The following is a 25550-nucleotide window of genomic DNA, read 5'->3' as shown; positions in this document are numbered from 1 at the left end:
ACACTGAAGCAGCTGGGCTAGCTTGAAGTGCTGCCTCCTTACCCATTGTGCCACCAGGGAGGGCCAGAAGCCTGTTGTTTTTATGAAAATAAATAAATAAATAAATAAATAAATAAATAAATAAATAAATAAATAAATAAATAAATAAATAAAGTAAATCTTAAAAGTAAGGAGACAAAAATATTACCCAGAATTTCAAAACCAAGTTCAATTCTCTGTATATTTTATATGACAGCAAGCATCACAACAGCTAACTTTGATTTAGTGCTACTAAGGACTTTATAAGTAGTTTACATTTAATAACCCATTTAATTTTCACAACAAACCCATGAGGCCGAATACAGGTCTGATGGAAGATGACATACAACATGTTAATATTTTACTTATTGGGGCCCTGCCTTGTGGCGCCCCAGGTTGAAGCGCAGCCCTAGGAAGCTATCCACAGCCACTTCAGTTGTGAGTTTGATTCCTGGCGGTGGGGGTGGGGATGGGAGGATGCCCACATAGTGCAGCAGACCTCTCCTGACCCGTCTGCTGCTCTCCTCGGCAGTGTACTTTCTTTGATCTGCCTGTTTTGCTCCCCACTCTGTCACTGGTGAATCTTCTCAACCCCTGCATCTCTGGCCTGTACCCCAGTTCTGTATGCATTAAAAAGTAAATCTTAAAATAATCTTACTTATGATTTAATTTATATATTTTATGTATTTTATCATCATGTTAAAATTTACCAGTGATTAAGCTGGTACCTGCTAGACCTCTCTCTTGCATAGGTACTGCTAACTTATATATATTTTACATCATTCTTCATTTTTGTACAATGTATGCTTTCTTCTCTCAGATGTAGTCCCTATAAAATTTCTGCTATCAGTTTACCTCTGCACCATCACTGTAGCCCCTTCTGCTCTTCCTTCCCGTCTTAATCCCTTCCCACTCCCTCCCCTGCAGAAGGTCTCTGATTTATAGTTGCCTGTTAATTTTGTTTTCTTATTTATTATAATTTTTTCCCTTATCCCTTATTAAAACAAATAAAACTTAATTCCCAGGCCCTCCCTGGTGGCACAGTGGGTTAGGGCACAGCACAGCAAACTAGCGGCAGCCACCTCAGTGCTCATTTGATTCCTGGCCTGCAGCTGACCCACATGGTGCACAGACCTCTCTTGTCTCGGCCACTGCTCCCCTCAGCAGTGTACTTCATCCATCTGCCTGTTCTGCTCCCCACTCTGTCTCAGGTGAAGCTTCTTAACCGCCCCTGCACCTCTGGCCTGTACCCCAGTTCTGTATGCACAAATAAATAAATCTTAAAAAAAAGAAACAAAATTAAACTTAATTTCCAAGTTTAGGGCCAAACCTTAGAAAAGGAAGAACACCAGTAAGTATTGGTACCTGGACATCATTTTATGTAATACATTAATTTTGGTTAGTTGGAATTCATCTTCAAGGACAATTTTCAAAAAAGATAAATGGGTCGTATATTTGCTGATCCCATGAATATTTGGGATTTTTTTGCAAGTATAGAAGACAAATATGTCAGATTGATAGAGCATCTGTTTGCGTTTTTGCTCAATGTACTGTTTTTTCATTTTTCCATTGAGGAATATTTATTCACCAACACATTATCACTTCAGGGTGGATCCATACCTAGACATATGTAAATGTGATGATCTCTCCACAATTCAACTCAGTTCTGACACTGCCTAGAGATAGCATCAGGTTCCACAGATTAAGGGTTCAGTCTTTCAAGTTTGATCCCCTCCTTACTTAAGCTGCCTGTTACAAACCAGAATGTTACCTGTTCTTCTGACCCATTGGTTGTATGAATCAGAGGTTCCCATAAACCTCTCCTTGAGTTTAATTAATTTGCTTGAGTAAATCAGAACTCAAAAAAACATTTTACTTACTAGACTACTGGTTTACTATAAAAGGATGTAATTCAGGAACAGCCAGATGGAATAGATGCATAGGGTATAGAGAAAGGGTGGGGAGTTTCCATGTCCTCTTCATGATGCCGCTATCCCACTACTTCCATAAGTTCACCGACCCAGATACCCTCAAGCTTTGTCCTTAGGGGTTTTTATGGGGGCTTCATTACATAGGCATGATGATAAAGTTACTGTAATGTCCATGTTTACAATTTCTCATGCAAGGGGTGGGCATATAATCCAAATAGAACCAATCAGGTTCCTTGAATTAAACTATCTGTATGGATTTTTAAGCTGTTTGTATCTAGAGTTGAGTTGCCTGTCTGTATGGACAGGCCAAAATTTAATCAATGGCCATTGGTGATACAGATGTCAACTCTAGAGGTTGGGCTAGGGACTTGGGAGGTACAACTGAAAGTTCCAAGCTTGTTATCATTGGATTGGTTCTCTTAACAATTAGCTCCCATTTTTAGGTCCAAAGTCATTCATGACATGGCAAAGGACACCTTTTTGCTTCTCTCATTTAGCAAATTCCAAGGGTTTTAGGGATGCTGTACAGAAAAAGGGACAGTGACCAAATATATATCTCTTATTATAAATTGCAATGTTGCATAGTTAATACATTGCCTTAGTTTTTCTTAAGATAGCTTGATCTGGGTTTTTGCCTTTTACAACTGAAAAAATAAAGGATGAAGTTGATATTATTGTAGAGTAGGCCATTTCTAGAAACAGACTCTATGGGCCTATGTGTGGCACAGGGTGGAGAGAATACCTTTACCTAGGACAGGGAAGTTGACAGTCTTTGTTATGCTGTTATGAAACACGATTAAAGGGTTACCTGTTCTTTCTTTGAAATGTTGAAAAAGCGACACCAGGCCCTAAATGGAGTCACTTGTGCTAAGCCCCACACCAGCATATCAAAATTTAATACTTAACCTAATTAAATAACGTCTCCCTGAAATCTCACCTTCAATGGAGCAGTCTGGAATTGCCCAGTTAGTACTGGTGATGCAGTGGATTCAGTAGGCCCCACTGGAAGGTGACCTTGTCTGAAACAACCCCTTTATTTTCTCTCATCCCCTTTCTGCCTATAACAGCATTCCACATTTGTAAAATTTGTTGGAACTTCTTTCTAATTGCTAGATGGGATGCTGCTTGATTTATAAATTGTTTGGCAAAGTCAATTAGATCTTTAAATTTACTCAGCTAAATTTTGGTTTTTAATAGGACTTAGACCACATGCCTGCTGAGACCAGCATTTTGGGGGAGTTGTCAGATTCAGGATATTGTGTGCATGCTTGTCTTTCAAGAGAAAAGGAAAAACTTTCAGTATAAATTGGTCCCTTTGAAAGCAGGAAAGAAACAGTATAACTGTGTAAAGATAGGCCTTTCCTTCATTTGGATGTGAGCAGTAATCTAAGACTGCTATAGGTTAGATAGTTGTGCACCTCATGGACCTACAAAAGCCAAATCTTCTGCCTCAAGCTGAAGTTAGTGTTGGCAGAGATTGGGAGGTGGGAGACTCAGTTGACAATATAATTGGGATTCAGGGAGAACTTGAGAAATCCAGAAATCTGATCTTTTAAGCCCATCCCCAAACGATTTTGCCAAGCACTTCTAGTAGTGAAGGGGATGATTTTTTTCCCTAGTAAACAGTAAACTGGTGGGTTCAGCCTGGGCACAGAGCCGATTTGTTCTGCCTCAGCACCTCAGCCATAGTCATTTAGGAGTCATTTAGCTGAGGGCTAAGACCTGCTGCTAAAAGACAGATATGCAAATTAGTCTGGGCTATAATCAAGGATGCAACTAGACAAGATTTCCGGTGTTCACTTACAGAAGCGGCCTTAACCAGTGGATGAGTAGGGTTCCCAGAAAAATGACAGCCCCAAAGGCCTGGGGGTTGTTAAGCTTCTAAAACAATCTTGGGTCCTTGTAACAACATCAAACATAAAGGAGATGCTAAGAAGGACCTCTGGAAGGATTTTTGCTTTGCATTAACTTTAGGCACAGCGTTGGAGAATAATGAATTTGGTGACCACATCGGTACTACTGTTGGTATGTAAATCCTCACTGGGTTTTTCTCTAAAGTATGGTATACACAGTAGCGTATGTCATCATCTTTCCTAAGTGGAATTTTAATTGATGATACTGTTTTCTCTTCTCTATGGTTCGGTGGAAGTACAGGAGATCATTACATTCATCATTTAAACTGCAGGTTACTGGGACTTCTCTAGGTGGCCTACTGCTACCACTGGTACGGCCTGATTTCTATCCCCCTGTAGGTTGCTAAGCCACATGGCACAGCAGACCTCTCCTGTTTTGCCTGCTGCTCTTCTCAGCAGTGTATTTCAGTGGATCTGCCTGTTCTGCTCCCCACTTTGTCTCTGGTGAATCTTCTCAACATCCCAGTACTTCTCACCTCGTTCTACATAAAAATAATAAATAATTTTTTAAAACATGCATTATTGATTAAGAGGCACTATATCAAGGTGTCATAGTTATGCACAGACTTGGAGATCTTGGACACGAAGATGCATTGGAACCTGGATGTGATTCTGAGTTGTCTCTTCTGAGTGTGATTTTGGTTATCCATTAGCTGGACAAACTTTAGGTAGAAGAACTTACGAAGTTACATATATATAAATGTGTATGACATTGTGTTAAAAAGACATGGGGAAAAGTTCAGTGGATAATGTCTGTCCATATTTTCTGTGAATCATAACTTGTACCCCTTAAAATTGTGTATACTCTGCTTATTTTCCTTCCAACAGTATGAGAACAGTATGATTTTTCTTTCCTTTATATGCAATTCATCATTCCTGTCTGGATGCTTGAAGAGTTTTTTTCACTATAATAACATTAAAACCTCTTCCAAGAATGCACTTAGTTGAGATTCCCTCCCCCAATATATACAATTACTTTTTCTGTGTGTATAGTGGGCTCTTTAAATCTGCACAATTGAGGCGTTTTCTGATTTTCTCCTTCTCCCTGCAATTATATCATTGATTATAGTTTCCTTTCTACTTGCTTTGGCTTCTCTATCCTGTGATTCATAAGTTGGATCTTTATAAAGTGGGGAAGGTAAAAGAAAATGATATTTTGACAGTTTCAAAAAGCAGACAATAAAGGTCAATAAAGGTCAGCTATCCAGTTTTCTGTGTTGGGACAGAGTTTGCATTCCTATTATTCCAAGGAGCCAGACTGTTAGGAGAAATGAATGGTCTTTGTACCTTTTTTTCCAGATGGACAATTGTTCTGTTCAGGCAGCAGCATAACACAAGAGCTTACCAGTTGCACTCTTCAGCACTGTTTCATTATCATGATGGCAAGTGAAAATGCCTACATTTTCAGAAGAGTATGTGGATCCCCTATTCATGTATATTTAAAATATTAAAGAGAAATTTTAGAGAGATTATTTCTGATGGCATTTAAATTTGGTTGGAAGTCTTTTTTGTTGATTTAAGAGCCAGTTTCTATCACATACTTTGTATTTTCAACATACACTTAATTGATTATTTTAATTCACAAACCAACATTATTGAGTATCTTTTATGTACCAGAGCCTGTGCTTGACTTTGAATGAAATGCTATTCATATTCTTAAGGCCCTAGCAATCTAGTGAGGAAGATGTCAAAATAACCAACTGTAACTGATTGGTAAAGGTGGATGATAGACTCAGTTCTCTGAAAGCAACTTGGGGAAGACTTCTTAGGAAAGATCATAGACAGTAGTATGGAGCCATGTAGAATCAGTGGAAGTTTACCAAATCGATGCAGAAGTGGCATTACTATGTTAGTTTACTGTCATTGGTATGTGTACTTGTAATCCAGTGTGATGGGTGCTTTGCCTACATATTCTTGTCTTGTCAAAATGTTACTTCACTGCCTTTAAATTTCACAAGAGCTTTCTTACGAATGCAGATCTGCATGCCACACACAATGTATAGAATAAGATGGTCAGAATTTGCTTACCTCTTCTTGTTTAATTTATTTTCCTCTCTACCCAATCTGCATGGAGATGTGTGTTCTTATACATTTTAATTTCTTATCTATTACCAAAATTATTTATGTAAATTTGAGTAGAAAATAATGGTTTCTATACACAGAGAAAGTATGAGTTTAAAGGGGATAATCTAGTCTAAACTCCCCAACTCCCTTTCCATTTTACAGTTGTCAAGGTCACACAGTTGAATAGGAATGAAATAAGAATTATAATGATGATGAAGATTGAATAGTACTGGCAATTTTTACAAACATCATTGCATTTAATGCTCACAAAGATCCTCTGAGCCTCATGTTATTATTATACCCTGTTTACCAGTGAGGAAATTAAATTTTAGTAATGCCAAGACATTTGCTTAAAAATATCACAGTAAATCTATGAACTTATAGTACAGTACTAATGAAACCTCACTGGTTTTTGTTTAAGTTAATTCTTATTGAGGATACTTTACAAACTAGGATCTGGAATTATCTTTTGTTTAAAAAACTATATGATAAAAGGCACAACTGGTATCAAACATCATATTTAATTTCCTATGTTTCTTGCAGTCTGTATCATAAATATTTCCTCTGCTCCTTGATATTATTCTGTTTTGTTGTTACTGTCTAGCTTGTGTTCATATGATTTGTGTTGTTTGAGCAAAAACTTTTCACCCCTTCAAAATGTAGTAAATTTTCTTGGTACCCCCCTCTATGTGACTTCTTTTAAGTTCACCAAACTTTTAGGTCTTTCTGTCCTCTCCACGGTGACTGCCATATTGCATGTATATCCTTGTCAAGCATTGCAGCGAAATTTGCCAAAATATTGTATGTAATGTGTTGCAATGTCAGTGGTCTGTCCTACTAATGGCTTCCTCCTCATCCTTTTATATCATGCTCAGACCCTCTGCATTAGAGGACAGACCATTTCATCTTTGGTCTGTGTGCAGCCAGGCTTTTCTCACCTACTTAGTAGAAGCTGACCCTGAACTTTTTATGGTTAAAGACACTCTCCTTGTTTAGTAGTTTTATCCCTTGCCTCCTAAGTTTGTTTTTCCTCTGGTTTCCATTGGGATCCCTAATGGGGTTGATATAACATTGAATACTGATCATGGACTGGAAAGTCAGACTCCTGTCTCTCAACTCTGACCCTGCCACTTTCTGGTTGGATTATCTTGGGGAAAATTCTCAAGCCTCATCTTGTAAAACAGGACCATGTTGTATCTTTTTCCCTGGCAGAATTGAGAAGGTGCAATTAGATGAGAAAGTAATGTGTTTAGAATAATGCTAGATGCATTGTGTTCCTTCAAGAAAACAACCATTTCCACTTTTATTCTGTAAGTAATTTTCTTTGGCTAAACTTTCTCTTTGTTGCCATGCTAACCATCTTGTCAGATGCCACAAACTAGCCAATTCTAAGTTAGTGGTTTTGTTTGTTTTTACCTAAACTCATATTTTTTGACTCTTCTTAGTCATTTTTTGCCTTATTTCTTTCCCAGTGGTCTTAATGCCTACAGTGTCTGACATCTTTAGATTGAATAAGATGGTCTCTCTGGGTCTTTCTTTTGAAAAAAAATTTTTTTAAAGATTTATTTATTTGTACATACAGAACTGGGGTACAGGCCAGAGGCTGAGGGATGGCGAGAGGCTTCACCAGAGACAGTGGGGAGCAGAACAGGCAGATCGACAAAGTACACTGCTGAGGGGAGCAGCGGGGCAGGTCAGGAGAGGTCTGCCGCGCCATGTGGTCACCTCCGGGGCAGGTGGGAATCCAACTCACACCGAAGTGGCTTTCTCTTCCCAGTGCAGTGCTTTAACCCGCTGCACCACCAGGGAGGGCCCTCTTTTGAAATTTTTAGCCATAGCTTGCTAACTCCACAAATAATTTGATAAACCAATTCCCAAGAAGTCAATTTTAGTTAAGATAGTAGAATAATTGATATCACTTTGCAGTGATATTTTCTGGTAGTTCTAGTGACTCATTTCTCATTTCCTCCCAAACTCTTGGAAATTCAATCATGCAAATATTCAATTCTGTACTATTCATATTAGGTTCATACAGTCTGATTGATTACATCCAAGCCTATCTTTGTGTTTAGAGACACAAAGGTAAATAAGATGTTGTCCATCTTCCAAAGAATTCATAGTAAGTTTTTTGTTCTTTCCTTATTTATTTAAGAGCTATTCCTGTCTCTTTATTTTTGTAATCATTAAACTAGGATTAAAATATAGTCCTATATCTTTGGAATATTTCTCACCATCAGGATTAGCCTAAGGCCTACAATAAGGTGAAAAGAATTAGATAACTCTAAGAAGTGGCTTGTGGTTAGGGTGTAATTTGCTTAATATTCATATGTGCCTATTTTGAAAAGACTTAGTGTTTCAAGGTAAAGCACTATGGTTATAAATAAGAATGGGCTTTTTGCTTCATGTCTGGTTGCCATAATTGATACAGAGTGCCTATTTGGGAAACATACGGCCAGAAGTTAGTTGACAGTTAAATGGAACAGAGAAGGGGAAAAAAGTAAAACCAACAGTCTCAGGAAATTTTCTAAGACAATAATAGCCCCATCTGGAATTTTCCTCTCTTCTTCAAGAGCTTTTACAGTTAATTAGAGTGTAGTGGGGTTGGAAGAGGCGCTGGTCTGCCGGGTAAGGGTAGGTGGTTACTACAAGTCTGCCCCATACTCAGCTATTCCCTTCCCTAGCCTTTGACCTGCTGTCAAAATAAAATGTTTAGCACAGAATTTAATTGCTGCAGGGGATCTTACAAATGAGCACACCATAGAGATTCCCAAACCTTTCCAGGAATGAGGCCCTTTTCAGCTTCATCATTTGTGAATTCTCATTCAGTGACACTTACATTTGTAGTGTCCGTGGACTGAGAAGGTACAGGACAAAGTACTGCTAGGAATTCAGTCATCATCCACATGAACTTACAGCACATTACTGTATTTGAAACAAATAGCTATACTTATGTGAATGAGACCTATAATGCAGTTCATTGATAGCAGGCTAGGTGTACAGTAGATTTAGAGGCCCCCTGGGACCTGCACCTTAAGAGCTACTGATCTGATCTGAAGAAATGTGGTTAATGGGCACTAAGTTCTCTCCAATTACACAACCAGTTGGTGGCAGAATCCAGTTCATGGGCATACTACAACTGTCTTAAACTTCTCTGAGAAATATCATAAATGAACTAGCTCTGGGGAAACTATATGTATACCACCTCTGGGCTATTTAACAACAAAAAGGCCTTCTGTTAATTAGATTAGAATTCTTGCATAGGGCCCTCTGTGATGGTGCAGCAGGGTAGGACGGAGCATTGCAAGCTAGCGCAGCTGCCTGCCTCGGTGTGAGGTCGACCCCCTCCCAGGAGGTGATCCACATGGCCCAGCAGACCTCTCCTGTCTCACCCGCTGCTCCCCTCAGCAATGTACTTCATCTTTCTGCGTGCTCTATACCGACTCTGCCTCTAGTGAATCCTCTCACTGCCCCTGCACCTCTGGCCTGTGCCCCAGTTCTGTATGCATAAATAAATCTTTTTTTTTTTTTTAAGAAAGAATTCTTACATAACTTGGCCCTTTTGACATTTCAGTATTGCTTGAGTATTGCAAGGGGGGCAGAGACCAGTATTAGGTACGTCTTAAAGCCATAGAGTAAACTTGGACTATCTTAAATTTTCACTGCAGATAATACTCCTTCTCCTGAAATTGAGGAAATTAAAATTTAAAAACCTTAAAGACATTGGATTTTGACATTGAACAGGCACAAAATTCAGAAAGAATAGATATGCTCAACTTTGGCCCACTCAGGAGATGCAGTTCTGGCTGCTGGGTTGAGAAGAGAAATGAGAAAAATCACCAGCCAAGTGATACATTATAATATTGGCAGACATAGGAGGAGTGTGTTAGAGATATTAAAAGGTCATTCAATGTTAGAATGACTTGATTCAGCTGTGGAAAGATGAAAAGAACAATTCATTTTTCTTGGATATTTTTTATGTTTACATAAAAGAGGGCATATCGAGAGTAGCCAGGAGTAAGGTTTCTCTGAGTGATTAATATAAGGTAAAATATGCTGAACCAAATGGTGTTCAATTCTCTGCTCGCTCTGGATGACCATTTCTGCCAATACTGCATTGGTTTAGAAAACTGTAGGGGTTCAATAAATTAGCTCGAGACCTTGGGGAGTCTGGTTGATTCTGATTCCTGAGTATGTTTGGGCTGTTTCAGAGCAGGTCTTGTATATCCCAGTCACACCTTTTATTCTGGTGTAGCAGTAAGGGGGTCTCATTCAGTAGGATCCAGCAATGTCTTAAGAAGATAAGGCTGCTCAGCTAGACATTATATGTGTCCATTTTCCACAGGTATAAGATCTGTCTTCAGAGCAAAGTTTGCAATCTTCACCCCAAACAAATACTTTGAAACTGAATTGTATAAGGAATCCCGGGAAGGATAGGACTGAATAAGAACAAATCCAAGTATTTCTCCTGGAAGGTGGAATACAACCTGCATTGCCTGTGGTGGGGAGCTTGTCTGAATGTTAGAGAAGCAAAGGGTGGATATAATTGGTGTTGAGAGGTAAGTTGTACAACAGATCATCATTGATTCTGTAGTCCTCATTTACAGCTGGATATATGAAACTGGTAGCAGGGAGTGCGGCTTTGCAGCCATGTTGTCTACCACCTCATTGCTAAGACTCCAGGTGTCACGGGAAGGGTTGGCCTTGGAGCCAAAGCCTTTCTCCCACTAGCTCTCTGGTTAGAGCTGCGGTGCTGGCAGGGGTCCTGAGGCAGGCCCTGAAAGAGGGCTGGTTGGCAGGAGCATTTTCATTGCAGGCACACTCAGTTGCCTTGGTGAGGTCTCCACGCATTTCAAGAGTGGCTCATCTGTTTCTGGCTGGAGGTCATTTGCGCTCAACCAGGTGTGGCCCCGCAAGAAACCTGGGAGATTGGTGAGCTGGTGCCGCTGAACTGTGAGCCTGAAAGATAAGGAAATAGGAAATATGACTTTATTCACTACAATTCCAGGAAGACAAATTCTTGGAGGAAAGCAGAGAAAAATTTTCATAGTAAGGAGCCTGGGGAGTTTGAGACAGAGAGGAAAGGAGATTTGAGACAAAGCAATGAGAGGAATCAAATGTGAGATTCTTAACTGTTGCCTTCAGTGAAGAGAGTTATCAAGACATGATTTTAAGGATGCGGCCTTTCAGACAGGCTGCATAAAACCTTTCCCTGCTCTTTTAACAAAATCAAATTAAAGATCTGTATTCTGTTCTTTACCGTGGGGAGCCATTGGCCACATGTAGCCATGGAGCCCTTGAAATAACGCTGGTCAGAACTGAGATGTGTGATCTATGTAACACATACACTGGGCTTGGAAAATTTAGGATGAAGAAAAGAATGTAAAATATTTATCTCACTGATAATTTTTTCACATGAATCCTTATTGAAGTGATGTTTTAAATCATTTCAATTTAAGTCATTTCAATACTGGCTTTGATAACTCACAATTAAAAATTAAATTTTACCAGTGTCTTTCTACTTGTAAAAAATGTGGCTACTAGAAATTTGGCATTGCACATGTGGTTCACACTGTATTTCCCTTGGACAGTTCTGACTGACGTCATTCTTCAAAGCTTCTGGAGACAGATTTCTGCTTGTTCTGGGCTGTGTTAGTGCCATAGAGTTTTTCAGACACACACCCACACTGTGTCTGCTGATGAACAACATGGAGAATCAGAAGTGAGGTAGCTCAGTTTCCAAGAGCATTTGTCAGCAATCTTTGTTAAGTGTGTTGAAACCTGCAGACATTCAATAAAACATTTGTAATCAGAGGAATACCTAGGAGAAATAGTGCCTGCTCACACATATAGCAAAAGGAGACTGTGTTTTCTTATAAGAACGGAACTGGTAGTAATAGAGAAACCTTGGAGGGCAAGAGTTGGAGATCAGGGGTGTGTCAGATGAGGGCAGGTGGGGGGGGTGTTGGGGGGTAGAGAGAGAAAGAAAGACACTTCTCAGGTAGTGCATCACCTTATATCATCCCCCAGTAAGAATGCCTGAGAGGGACAAGAAATAGGAAAAGAAGAAAGGCAAAAGAATGCAGAAGGGAGGAAATAGGACTGCATATAGACCAACAGCCAGGTGAAAGTAGATCTGGTTCATGTGGCTCCTGATAGATCTGATAGATCTAAGAGTCTGAAGCAGGTTGAGAAATGATCACTCCACGCAGCAGAAATCCTCTGTAAAACCTCCACAAACTAAAGAAAAATACAGATTTCCTCAGTACTCTGCAGTGGTAGCCTTGAGTATATTTATTTGAGAAATGGTGTTGATGCTGGCTTAATTCTTTGTCAAGACAGGACTGAGGAGCAGCGAGTATATTTGCATGGTGATTAGGTAAGATGACTCCCAGGTCCGGTCATGGGTCTGCAAAGCTTCCCAGGGAATGGTTCCCTCAGTGTTTTCCATCAAAGGTCATGGTGGCCTGTCTGAGGGAGTTTGTGGCTCCATCCTGACATGATATTTTCATGGAGCATTGTCTATAACTCAGCTATGCAGAGCACAAGTGGGCTCTTCAATTTACCACGACAGTGTTCTTCATTTCACTTTAAGACAGGAAAAGGCACTCTGTAGAAATATGTAAAACCCTTCAACAGAGTTCAGCTTATGCTCTAGGTATGAACAAATTCAGTTCAACTTCTTACAACCTATAACTCCTGTGTCTAAGGAAATTGACAATGAAAATGAATGTTCTAAATAATAACCCAAGGCACTGCAAGGGTCTGAAATGCCTCACAAATCATCAAAGAAAGATTAAATTATATCCTGTACTTACCAAAGCCAAAAAGTGAACTAATAATATATTTAGAGAAAGTTGCTCCAGGATTTGAAACAGAAAACATGGCAGCATTTTAGCCTCAATATAATGAGGACATCAAAGTACCCACCCTTAAAACCTCTCAGTTAATCGAGGGTTCTTTTGTATATTAATAACAATATGAGAAGTGTTTGTGTGCTAGGTACTTTTGAGGTAGCAGTGCTCATGCTACCAGCCTGGTATACCAGTTGGTTTACCTGCAACCAATTGGAAATGCAAATTCTCAGTCCATACCTACTGAGTGGAATCTGCACTTTAGCAATATATCTGGGGGATTCATAGGCATACTAAAATTAGAGAAGCACTGGCCTGGCCTAAGGGAGTAATCCACTTTTTTGGAAAAGGAGAAACTCTCTTTACTTAACAGAACCTCTGGGGTCCACTTTTTTTTCTTTTTTTTTTTTTAATATTCTAGGCATGTTGTTCTGAGAACTTTACATGACTTATCGTAGTCAATAATGTTATGAAGAACCTTTTCATACATCTTTGTGTCCATTTAATTATTTTATTTTATTTTTTAAAGGATTTATTTATTTATGCATACAGAACTGGGGTACAGGCCAGAGGTGCAGGGGTGGTGAAAGGATTCACCAGAGACAGAGTGAGGAGCAGAACAGGTTGATTGATGAAGTACACTGGTGAGGGGAGCAGCGGGCAGGTCAGGAGAGGTCTTCTGTGCCATGTGGGTCACCTCCGGGGCTGGGGATTGAACTCATGCTGAAATAGCTTTAGCTTCTCAGTGCTGTGTTTTAACCCGCTGTGCCACCATGGAGGGCCCCTAATTATTTTTTTTTAAAGGATAGATTCTTTAAACAGCAAAATTGTTAGGTTAAGAAGTACCAACATTTTAGAAACACATACCCAGTTACCTTCTGGAAAAACAGCACCATCCAGACTGCTGTCATCAGTGCAGTAAAGTGTATGAACACTTGTCAGCAGTGGGGGTTATTCTTTTTTATCTTTCTCAATTTGCTAGGTAAAGATTGAGCTCATTTTCTTTTAATTTGTATTCTTACTGAGGTAGGACAACTTTTCATATGTTTATTGTTGACTTTTTGTTATTTTTATTTTGCAACATTCTTCTTTTTAATCACTCCACTGTCCTTTACACAGGAAAAAAAAATTTTCAGCAGCTGTCAGTTGTCTGTTTGATCCTTGTTCTAGTTGCAACTGTGGCTTCCTTTTTTTGATTATCATTCCCCAAAGATATACTAGCATCACATTGTCTTTCTTAGGATAATATTATTTGAGTATTAAAATGCTATATGGAACTAAACTTTAATAAAGAGGTCAAGGACCTATAAAGTAGAAACTATAAAACATGTTAAAAGATAAAGAAGAGGATACAAAAAAATGGAATGATATTCCCTGTTCATAGATTGGGACAATTAACATTAACGTGACTATCTTACCCAAAGCAATATACATATTAGTTGCAATCCATGTCAAAGTTTCAATGATATTCTTTAAAGAAATAGGACTGTCTTACCTCATATGAACAATCAGTCTACAGCAAGGAAACAAGTATATGGAATGGAGAAATGAAGTCTCTACCTTCACATCATATATGTTGTCTGAAACCTCAATAAAGCAATACAGCTTAAAAACAACAAGATTAAAAAAAAAAAACAATATGCTAAATTAAGCCTTTAGCTTTTTGCACGTAACTGTCCTTTCAACACTCCTATGGAGATGTTCTAGGAGAGGTGAACTGATCTCTCACATTGTTTGATAAAATACCTGTGCTCAAAACAGTTAGGTAGATGGAATGGTGGGTTTGAGATGAAGCGAGAATGTGAAAGATGTTTGCTCTTCTTAAGAAAAAGGTTTTCTTAACATTTGACTGCTAAGGAAAGGAAGAGAAATCTGTACAGGAAATTGACTTTCTTTTTAATCCTTGCTTTATATATAGCATTGAAATGATGGATCCCCTTCTACTGAAGTTGAAATGGGGTTAATATTGGTTCTCGTCACACTCTGTATGAAATGATTCAGGTAAAGACTATCAGATTTAGACTGCAGAGAGAGTAGTCTTATTGAGAATCATGACCAAGACATTTTGAGAATGCAGAGTAGAAGAAAAAGGTTATAGTTCTCAGAGATGTCCTTCTTTACAGGCTATAGCCTCTGTGGTTTGATTCAACAGGGTTTTGCAAATTTTCTTCATGACAAAGATTACCTCATGCATTTACTTAAAACAGACATTTCTAGATTCCATCTTAGACCAACTGCTTCAAATTTTTCAGGTGAGGATCTAGTGATTCTTCTATCATAGAAATCTGGATAACATTGATTTAAAGCATCTGTGGGGAGGCTTCTTGTAGGAGTTATTTTGTATCCAGCTATAAGTTACCCACCAACACTACTTCCTTCCTATGGGTAGGAACCTTGCATCCATATTTGAATCACGTTGCCCCTACATCATTAGGCATGAAGTGAAACAGACCTTACCTATTAGAATCTCTCTCTGCAAATTATAAATTAGACAAACAACTAGTGTATGCCATGAACTGTGATATGTTATCTCAAGAACATGGGCCAGCTTTATTCTGCCATATGACTGAAGGAGTAGTTACAATAATCTTGAGGGAGGCTGAAAAATCAACACAGATTTCCTTTAGGCTTGGAGGAGCTTTATTTGTTTTCAATAACTTGCACTCCCAGGCTAGGACACTCTAAAAACTTAAAAAAATAATCACTTATACTTTACTGAAGCCTTTACAAAGATCAATTGAAGTTAATGGCTCTTTTATTTGAAAATGTATATTCTCCTGGAGAGATTAAGGATATCAAACACTCACATTTTATTTTAACCAGATAGCTCCACACTGAGGGAATAGAAATGTTATTTACAGGGAAAAGGTAAGGAGCAGGCAATGAAGGTGACATGGGGCAGATGAGGTGAAGCATCACCTTAACAGATTTAGAAACCAGCAGAGGTGTGTGAAGACTGGATGTGGGCCTCTCTGTATGGTGTTTACACATTTTCTCCTCATGATAGTGAGTATGTGAGTATTTCCTCTTCGACCGAGCGCGCAGCTTCGGGAGGGACGCACATGGAGCGGTGAGGGAGGAAGGGGACACCCGCCTAGCCAGCCAGATCAGCCGAATCAACCCTGGCGATCAATGGGGTGACAGATGTCGCAGCCAGATCGCCCTCACATCCGTATGTGAGTATTTCCAATGTAGAACTGTCTATCCACTATCCATGACATAGCATGTGTATACAGTTATTAGCTACGAGACTCACTTTTTGCTGCTATAAACAATATCTAGGATCTTAAAAAAAAGTCTTGACACTTGAATGGCTATTTGAAGATAACTTGATTGAGTCCACTTGTCAAGTCACTGCCCAGTGATGTTTAAGTCCTTGCTCCTCAAATGAAGATGAGACAAATTCTTCCTCAGCAGAGATCTGGCAGTGGTTCCTTGGGCCTCAGGGGAGTGTGCATCTCTCTTTTAGGTATCTCCACCCAGGTTCCCTGCTGTTCTTGTTGAAAAAGGCTTATGAATTTCTTGGAAAGTTGTCTCAGTGTTCTGTTTTGATCATGCTCTCTAGACTCTTTTGGATGGTTCCCGATGTTGTTAAAAACCTGACTTCTGGTTCCTGAAATTTATCTTTTGCTTTCTGAATATGTAGACTCCTTTGCTTGTTCTCCCACTATTTCTCTATTTCTTATGTCATGTGCAGAATGTGAGGGCCAGGAGTCTTTGTTATCTCCCAGGAAGGGCTTGCTGTTGAAGAGGAAATAACTGATTTCTCAGGATCTGTTTAAGGTTCTTTACCTTGTTCTTCTTCACAGTAAGCCCCAAATATTTGGAAGGAGATGAAACCACTCAACTTTGAAGATACTGGTAAACCTTTCAGGATTTGAAGAACTGCCACTACTGTGTATTACCACATCAATGGTTCATTTCCTTATTTTAAGAACTTCAGGTTTTTGGGCCATGGAGGCAATTTTGAACTTTAAAGTCCCCAGAAAACCAGAAGTGTGAGTTTAAGTAGAAGTTGTTTAATGCAATTACTGTCTAATCTGAAGGTGATATATTTAGAAAGGAAGGAAGTGCAACCCTAAAGCTCTGACTGAGTTCACAGGAAAACACCTGGCTGGGAGGCAAATCTGAGCTCTTGGATCCAAAAAGGCCCTGAGGCTGCATTCAGCCTGAGAATGGCTGACTGTTACCCCAGACACAGCTGGTTCTTTATCTGTGGGCTGGGAGACAGGGGAATGAGGCTTAGGAGTTCTGTGATTTCTTGATATATTTTTAACATAGGGCCTAACAAACTGCAATGATTTGCATATGTAGTAAATTCTTTTTTATTCATCCTTATGTATGTTTTCAGGGTCCTTTGCATATGTGAACCCCCAAGTCTCTCTTCATTTCTGACTTATTTTCTCATTTGTGACCAGGCAAACAGAAGCATAAAGGGAGGCAATGACTTGTCTGAGGTCACCAAGTTAATGAAACTGGTAGAAGTTAATAGACTGATGACCCCTTCTTAGAAACCCTTGCCCAGTTGGTTCACCCTCATGCTTAGGCTGCTATGAAAGCTGCCATTCACAACTCCTCAGAAAGCAGCAAATTCAAATGCAGATGGAAGAAAAAGTCCAGTCTTCTCTTAACATTTAATTCAAACCCATGCTGTTAGACTAGAAGCACCACATGATTTCATGTAATCATGGTGAAACTAAGTCTAGGAAAAAAGTACAGGCAAAGTGTACATTAGTGTTTTTCTCCCAAAAACACTAATGTATATTTTGGGAGAAAACTGTGGACTCCAGAGGGATATACATCAATTTCAGTTGCATGAACTATAGTGACTTCTATTTGTTTCTTTGTGTTCACTCAGGGATTAAATTGAATTTAAGCAGCCTGGAACACTTGATGAGTCCTCCTTTCAGCCATGGAAGGTGCCAGGTGTCCTGTCTCGAGAATGTGACACCCTGCTATCAATGAGGATAACAATTCACAATCAAGATACTTTGGCTCTTTGTTAGCCCCTCTATAACCTGATTAATGTTGGAGTTGACAGTAATGTAAGAAATGAATCAGAATGGTGCAGAGCTAAGAGCATGAACTTTATAGACAAATAGCCACAGAATTCTGCCACTTAGTAAGGGTGTGATTGGGAACTCCCTAAGCATTATCTTTCAGGAGATGACTAAACAGGCTATGATAGGTGGGTAATAATAATGATAGGAGTAATAATGATAATTTTAAAGCAGCTACCATTACTTATGTGTAAGCACATAAGTGCTTACCAAAATCGACCATTATGCTGAGTTATCACACTTAATCTTTACAACAACCATAATAGACATGTACTGCTAATACATACACATTTAATCAGTATCACTTGCTTTCTTATTTAACTGAGCAAGTGTCTGTCTGTATGGTGGCTACATGCAGGCATGGTACTAGGCTCTGGTGACCTGACTTCAGATAGGTCATGATCCATTCTCTTAAGAAGTCTCATATTCCCAATGGGGAAGAAGACATAGGAAATGCAAAAAGATAAATGGAAGTCAGGGAGGAGGGTTGACTCCTCAAGGCTGTGATGCCAGGATGGTTGTTGCTGGCAGCTAGAAGTCAAGGATGTAAGTCCAGGGCTGCTTTTCATCATTGCCTCCTAGGTGACAGCATCACTAAGATAAGGCTCTGGGAAGCTTATTCCCAAGGAAAGGATTACTTTAAGAAAAATAAAATTCATTTTGTTGTGAAGGTTTTGAAAGATATAGAGAAAAATAAAGAGAACTGGATAGACCCCTTTGCCATCCTCCAGATTTGACAATTATCAACACAGTGTAAAAGGACACTTTTAATAGGGATGATTCTATGGAAGGTGCTGCTGGTGATTCCAAGGAGACTGAATAGGTACTGTGTCCTTTCCCCCTTCTCCGAGGTCCATAACCTGGATCCTTCCTCCTCTGTCCATTGTGAAGTCATCCTTGATTCTTACTGGAGAGCCTGCTGGAGTGAAAGAGCCCCACACCTGGAGTAGCAGCCTCCTTCCACTCAAGAAAGCTTTATTGTTGTACTAATCAACAGTGCATTCTGCATGTAAGGTTTTTTCCCAGCAGTCATAATGCCTGGCTTGGTGAACAATGCCTGAACGAGCACATGCCTGGTGCAGTGTGGGCATCTTTAACAAACGAATCAGACACAATGGGCATCTTAGTTAAGATGCTAAACTTTGTCAGGTGCCCGTTTTCATCCTCATCCATTACCTGGCAATCCATTACCTGGTGAATGCTGGCTCTGATTGTGAAAATTAGATTTGGACTTTTCTTTCCACGCCTTGTTCTCCACCAGCCCCTGTCCCTGAGAAAGGCTTCAGATTCAGGCATCATGTCCTTAGAAGCTATTTTGAAGGAAGAGAAAATTAAAAAAATGAGTGCTTAGACTATGAACCCACAGAACTGATTTCGAGGTGTGTTCTTTTGGGTTACAAAAGAATTGATTGAGCTTATGAAACAAGAATAAGTCATTTCTGGAAGGGAAATCCTTTTTGCACTCAGTGAAGGGATCAGCCGACGTTTACCAAAATTAGAATATGGCTGCTTTTGTTAGAAAGGGAGGCTTGGTACAGGAGAAAGCGTTTGGACTGTCAGTCTAGGGCATTTGACCATGTCCCAGGCCTGACTTGGAGGGGCCAGGAGATGTTAGGAAGGCATTTTACACCTCTGCATCTCAGTGTCCTTAAGAGCAAAATAGGCAAGAACCCTTGAGTTGCTATTATTTTGTGACTGAGAGGGTTGGGTGCAGTGTAATGGTTAAAAGCAGGGGCTTTTGGAATCAGATAAAACTAAGTTTCAGGCCTGTATTATCTGCTTGCATTAGTGTTCCTACATTAGCTGTATGAGCTTGAAAAACTCAATCTTTTTGTTTTCCATTTCACCATCTGTAAAACTGACCATTGTAATAGCTACAACCCAAACTTCTCTTTAGGTTAAATGTATACTGTGCTTAGCATAGTACTTGGCACATTTAAACTCTCAGTAAATGGCTGGTGTGCCCTGTTACCTTTATATCATGTTCTACTTAAATAACAGACTAAGAAGCGAAACAAAGCCCCGAATAGAATAGAATGTTACAGAAAAATGGCACAAAATACTTGTCCCTGGGAAGTGTTACTTTCACATGCAGTGGTAGCATATGATGCATTATTTGTTTAGTGCTAAACCTATGGCTCATTCCTAATTTTGATCATTTTTAAACAACCAACCAGCATCCTCAGTTCATGACAGTGCTACTGGCCTCAAGGATAAAAAGGCAAATAGAACAGCTTTCTTGCTATTCCGGGCTTATAGCAGAAGGGCAGAAGTCGACTTAGGCAATATCATCATATTACCTCCTTCTTCAGATCTTTCTTTCCTTGTGCTGAGCAGTGATCCTTCCAAATTCAATGTCCTGTGCCAGTTTTTAGGGTTTTCTTGAAATCAGACTTCTCTGTGACCCTCTTTGGTTCTGACATGTCCCTGCTCACATTCTTGGTCCCCATTGTCTCAGATTTTCCATGTTGAAGTTTGAAATTGGTAGAATTCATTTCTTCCTAAAAAGAGTTTATTTGGAAGAAGAATATTTAAAATAACCTGGGAATATGTACAGACGTTTATACAGTTATTTGAAACAACCAGACAAGAAAATATACAAAGCTAAGCGAGGGAGCAACCGGACTCCAGTTCAAAGAGTAATAATCTGAGTCAACATCTCTTGAATACTCAGTGTGTACCTGGGAGTGCTCTCCTCTGAGTGTAATCATCCATTCATCCTCACAACAGCCACAGTGAGTAGGTTCCATAATTAATAAATGTTTTTTTCTGGTGAGAAAATCAAGGACAAATAGGCTGAGAAATTTGCTGATCAGCTAACTAGTACCTGGCTAAGTAGGGATTTAATCATTTGCAGTCTGACCCTAGAATCAGGCTCATCACCAGTCGTTTTAGGAATGGCACCAGGATACTTGTAATAATTTTTCTATGTTTTATTAAGTATTGAGCTCAAGAAAATTAAATCACAGCAGACTACAAATATAATTCAAACTTTTATTAAATGTCAGAATATTGGATCCTGGGATATGTTTTACATCTGGGCAATTATCCAGGTTTGAAGCATATATTTAAGTATTCGCGGCTGTGATTATTAGACTTATAGTGGCAAATCAGATTACAGTGAGGAGAATTAAATTACTGACATACACCTTGAGGAGGATACCTTTTGATCTTGGTGTGGGAGTTCAGATGTTACCCTATAGCCAGCAGGCCTTCTCCTGGCCTGAATGTTTCCTTTGAACTTCATGTTTGTAGAAAGAGTTGTCATTTAACTTGCCATTTGTGAGTTCCAAAAGGAAATTTATTGTTTTTCCTTTGCAAAGTCCATGTCCACCTGAAATGTATGGTCTCGGTTTGTGAATAAATTTGTAGCTATCATCACAACTATTTTCTGTTTAGTTTAGAAGATCTAAAATTTGCTCACTACTCCACCTTTTTTTTCCCTCCAAAAGTTTCTCAAACATAATTGTTTTAGTGGAATCTTTTTCTTTCTCTTCTATAGTTATCTTTTAAGTTTGGTCTCCTCATTAGTTCTTGTTTTTCTTCTGACTTTGTCCTTCCTAACTCCTTAAAGCTGTACTTAAAATGCTCCCGATTCCAACCTCATGTCCATTTCAGTACAAAGGTACTCCCGGCAGGGAGTGTATTTGCCTGTGGAATCAGTTCACACCCCCAGCCTGGATGTCCAGTGACATGGTCACAAGCGTTGGCTTCCAGCATTTCCCTCAGCTCCTCCTTATCACACAGTGCCCACCAGCACGCCCCTGCCTGACCTCACAACCCGGCCTGCCATGAGCAACTCTTGCTACTGTGCTCCTCTCTGAGCTAAAGCTTGCGTGCCCACTAACTTGGAGCTGAGCCTGTGCCCTTGGTCATTGTGCCTGGAGACCGAGTCCCCCTCTGCTCAGAGACACGGGGCCAAGTGTTAAGTGCAAGGTGTTGGGCTGAATTCTCTGGTTGGCTATGGCAACAGTTATAGGAGCGGGCACTGAACACAGACCTGAGGGGCCGAGACACTCACAACTCTAGGAAAGCAATGGAAGGATCATCAAACAAGGAAGAACCACTATGAACCTGGAGATGAAGTGGTGGAGGGGGTCTTGTTGCACAGAACAACAGGTGGCCAGACATGCCCAGGTTATAATTGGGGATGAAGTGAATGGTTGGCAAGCACAGAAAGCAAGCTGGGATCTAGTGGGGAGGGGAGGGGTTGGTGGGAGGATTGAATCGTGACCCAAACATCAGGTCAGACTGGACTCAGGATCATAAGCTCCCGGCTGGCCCAGCCTCTGCAAGTGTTCACCATGCTTGATCTTGCCTGTCCTTCATTGCCGAGGCCCCAAAGTCTGGGCTCCGTACCATTTTCAGTTTAATAGAATTGATGTCACTCAGTGCTCCCAGGACACATGGCATTGCTCTGGTTGGCTCCGGCCCTGATTTCAACAGAAGGAGAAGAAGAACAGAGGGCTGCCAACAAAGCCACTGCCTCAACCAGACGTCCCACTGAGCCTCCTGCTTCTTACCAGTGACTACACTGCGGGATCCAGAGAAGGCTTTTTGAATTAAAATATTTTATTTGATGTTACCTGTCTTAGAGCATATACAGCAGAGAGAGCTGAGTGTGTCTACTTAAAGGCAGACAATGGTTATCAGATGTCTAAGATTTTCAAGTGCCACCGGTGTCCCCAAGCTAGTTATAAAAGTCTTATGAAACAATAACAGAAAATGTGTGTACCCAGACCTCATAATGACTTCACATTATTGACTACTTATAGAAATGTAACTGCTAGTACAATCTAGATTGTGGTTTTTAGATACACCAGGAGTCAGATTACACCACCTGGAAAGAAGCCACACAGAGAACATTTGTTCTGGTCTTACATTACAGCACCAGTCTTTAAAAGACTTGTAACTTTAAATTCAAACTCTAAGTCCTTACTGTTATAACCAATAAGAAAAAACACACACACATGCGTACATATGTCCAGATGTACTTCAACTTTGCATTCCTCACCAGTCTGACCAGCAATAAAGCTGGCCAATGAGCAAATCCTCACTGGTTCAATGAGCAGCCGTTTTCCATTTCGCAAGTTGGATCAAGGGACAGAAAAGTAGCCCAGATTAAGTGAATGATATAATTTACTTTCTCAGAATGAGAGGCTCTCATTAACCTCACACCCCTAAACCTGATGTCCTTTCATTAAACACAGTAGTCTACTTCTCACAGTTTCCCTGCTGGGGAAAGACATGCATTTAGTTTTTAAATACATTCTTAATTTCTGGTCTATAGGAGTAAACTGTGCCTCTGGGACAAAAATGTGTTGCATGGATACACTTTGTGAAGGTAAATACACAGAGGCATTCTGCTTTCTGTTAATTAATGATAGTGATGCCAAGTTTTTATAGGAAACCGATTTTGCTTTTGAACACCAGGGAGATCTTTGAGCATAAGAAACGTTTCAATTTAGGAAAACTATAGCACAGCCAAAAGTCCAAATGTAACAGGTGAATTACGAATTACAGTTGGTGTAGAAAATTGGATGCATTAGAAATGGTCTGTGCATGTTCAGTAAATACAGCTGGACTGCTGAAAATATTTTTTCAAAGCTAAAGACAACTCTGAAAATTGGGATTTGTTCCAGCAGTTCCCAGGAGCTAGAGTTCAGATGCATAGGTTGGGACTGTGGGAGCAGAGAGGGGCTGGAGTTGTGAGCAGCCCAGCCAGGCCTAGGGCAGGCCAGGGCCTTGCCTGGCTCATGAGGCACTGATAATTTGACCTTTTTGCAGAGTGGGATATGGGGCTGCCTCTTGTTTTTATTCATTAGGAAGTTATTTGTGAATGCTCACTAACTGTGACATGACCTCCTTGGTATATTTAAAGCAGCCCTAGGCTGGTGTTTTCAGAAGTTGCATTGTACACACAGATGCCGCCAGGCAGCAGGAACGGCGGAGTTTGACAGGGTGAGAAGCAAACGATGTGAGGCTGAGTCACTCTGCAGAGCACGCCAGATAACCCCTCTCTTATGCAACGAGTTCTATTCTCGTGCACTTACCAAGTCTGCACCATGTCGACTGCATCTGTGTTGGGCTTGTGCATAATCATCTGCTTGGAGGCGGAGTTGATGATAAAGTATGATGAAAGTCAGGACTGTGAAAACTCAGAAGTCTGCCTGCTCTGAGCTGTTCCAAAGGTATCTACTCTTTGGCTTCCAGGAATCATGTCTGCAGAAACAAACAAGTGCCTACCAATAATATACAATGAGGTGAATTGTAGAATCATGTATAAGAATTAGCTAATTGGAAACAACCTAAACTTGCAGTCACAAATTATGACTTATGGCATATGTGCAGTGGAATACAACATAGCTCCGGAAAACAGCCAGGCAGCATTGTGAGAATAAAGATGCCCAATGTTGATTGCTAAGAACAACATGAAATGGCCAATATCTATATAAATATGATTCCATTTATGTGTCTTAAGAAGCTGTATGTATGGTATTGCTGCCTTTGGGGAATGAGGTCGGGAAAGGTGACAGAAGACCATCACTTTTTCTTCTTAAATTTCTGTATTATTGAAACATCCACTGTAAACATGTATTCTGTAATTAAACACATATTTTAAAAGGGGGATTAAGTAAGAGCTTTTCAGTCAAGATTCCCAGAGTAACCCTAGTATTACACAGTAGCCAAAAAGAGTAACTCCATAATTAAAAATGACTTTCTCATCTAGACTATCGGATGAGATATTTTATCTGAGACTATTTCTAGGATATGTGTTCTGCCTTCTGAGAGAAGGTAGGCATATAAGTCCAAACTGTTTGTTGGTCTGGCCCCTTTACTCTATCAGTTTGATGATACCATTAGTAATATACATTATTCATTTCCCTGTTTACAGTTTATGAAGCACTTTTAATATTTTGAGTAATACAACAAGCTATGAAAGGGTATTATTATCCTTATTTTCAGAAAAAGTAAGTGAGGTTTAGGGAAGTTAATTGATGTGCTCTAAATCACATACATAGTTAGGGCAGAATTGTAGTAGGAGTCAGATAGGAATGCTAGTCCCAGATGGGCCATTCATTCTAGATAAATTACTGTTTGTCTGGGTCTCAGGTTTCTCACCTGTAAAACTGAGGCGAAGTATAAAGTGCACACTGTTGAAATGAATCTGAGTAGCCTTTCTTTCCCTGCCCCCATTGCCTCTGGAGCAATTCCATGGGTGTGTTTGCAGACACGTTGTATAGACAGTGATTGTACATTTGTGAAGGTGACTTGAAGGATGAATTCTGTAACTGCAGGTTGGCTGGAAAAAGCATAAGGTGACATGGTTGCATTATCCTTGTGTGACTGCCCCATCCGGGGGCACAGATGGGAAATGAAGAAGTTTCTGGACATCACATATCAGTACTAATTTGGGTGGTCATGACCCACAGAGGGGAACTGTGGCTCTCCTCTCATAGCTTTGATAGTTTCAGCTATTATGTGAAGATGCCATTTGAATTTAGAGCTGAAAGATGATCTTGTATATAGCTAGTTGCTACAAAGTAGCTCTAAATAAATATTTCCTAAATAATTGAATTTGTAGTGTGAATGTTTCGCAATGAATCAGAGTAAAACAAATTCACCTTTCTTATTACTGAATCATCACCTGGTCTTAGTACCCTTTCCTAAACAACTGAATCCTAATCTTTCACTAATCAACACAATTTTTTT

The sequence above is a fragment of the Condylura cristata genome, unplaced genomic scaffold, assembly GCF_000260355.1.
Source record: "Condylura cristata isolate star-nosed mole 26May11 unplaced genomic scaffold, ConCri1.0 scaffold00020, whole genome shotgun sequence".
In the NCBI taxonomy this organism is placed as follows: Eukaryota; Metazoa; Chordata; class Mammalia; order Eulipotyphla; family Talpidae; genus Condylura; species Condylura cristata.
This window is presented reverse-complemented; position numbering follows the sequence as displayed.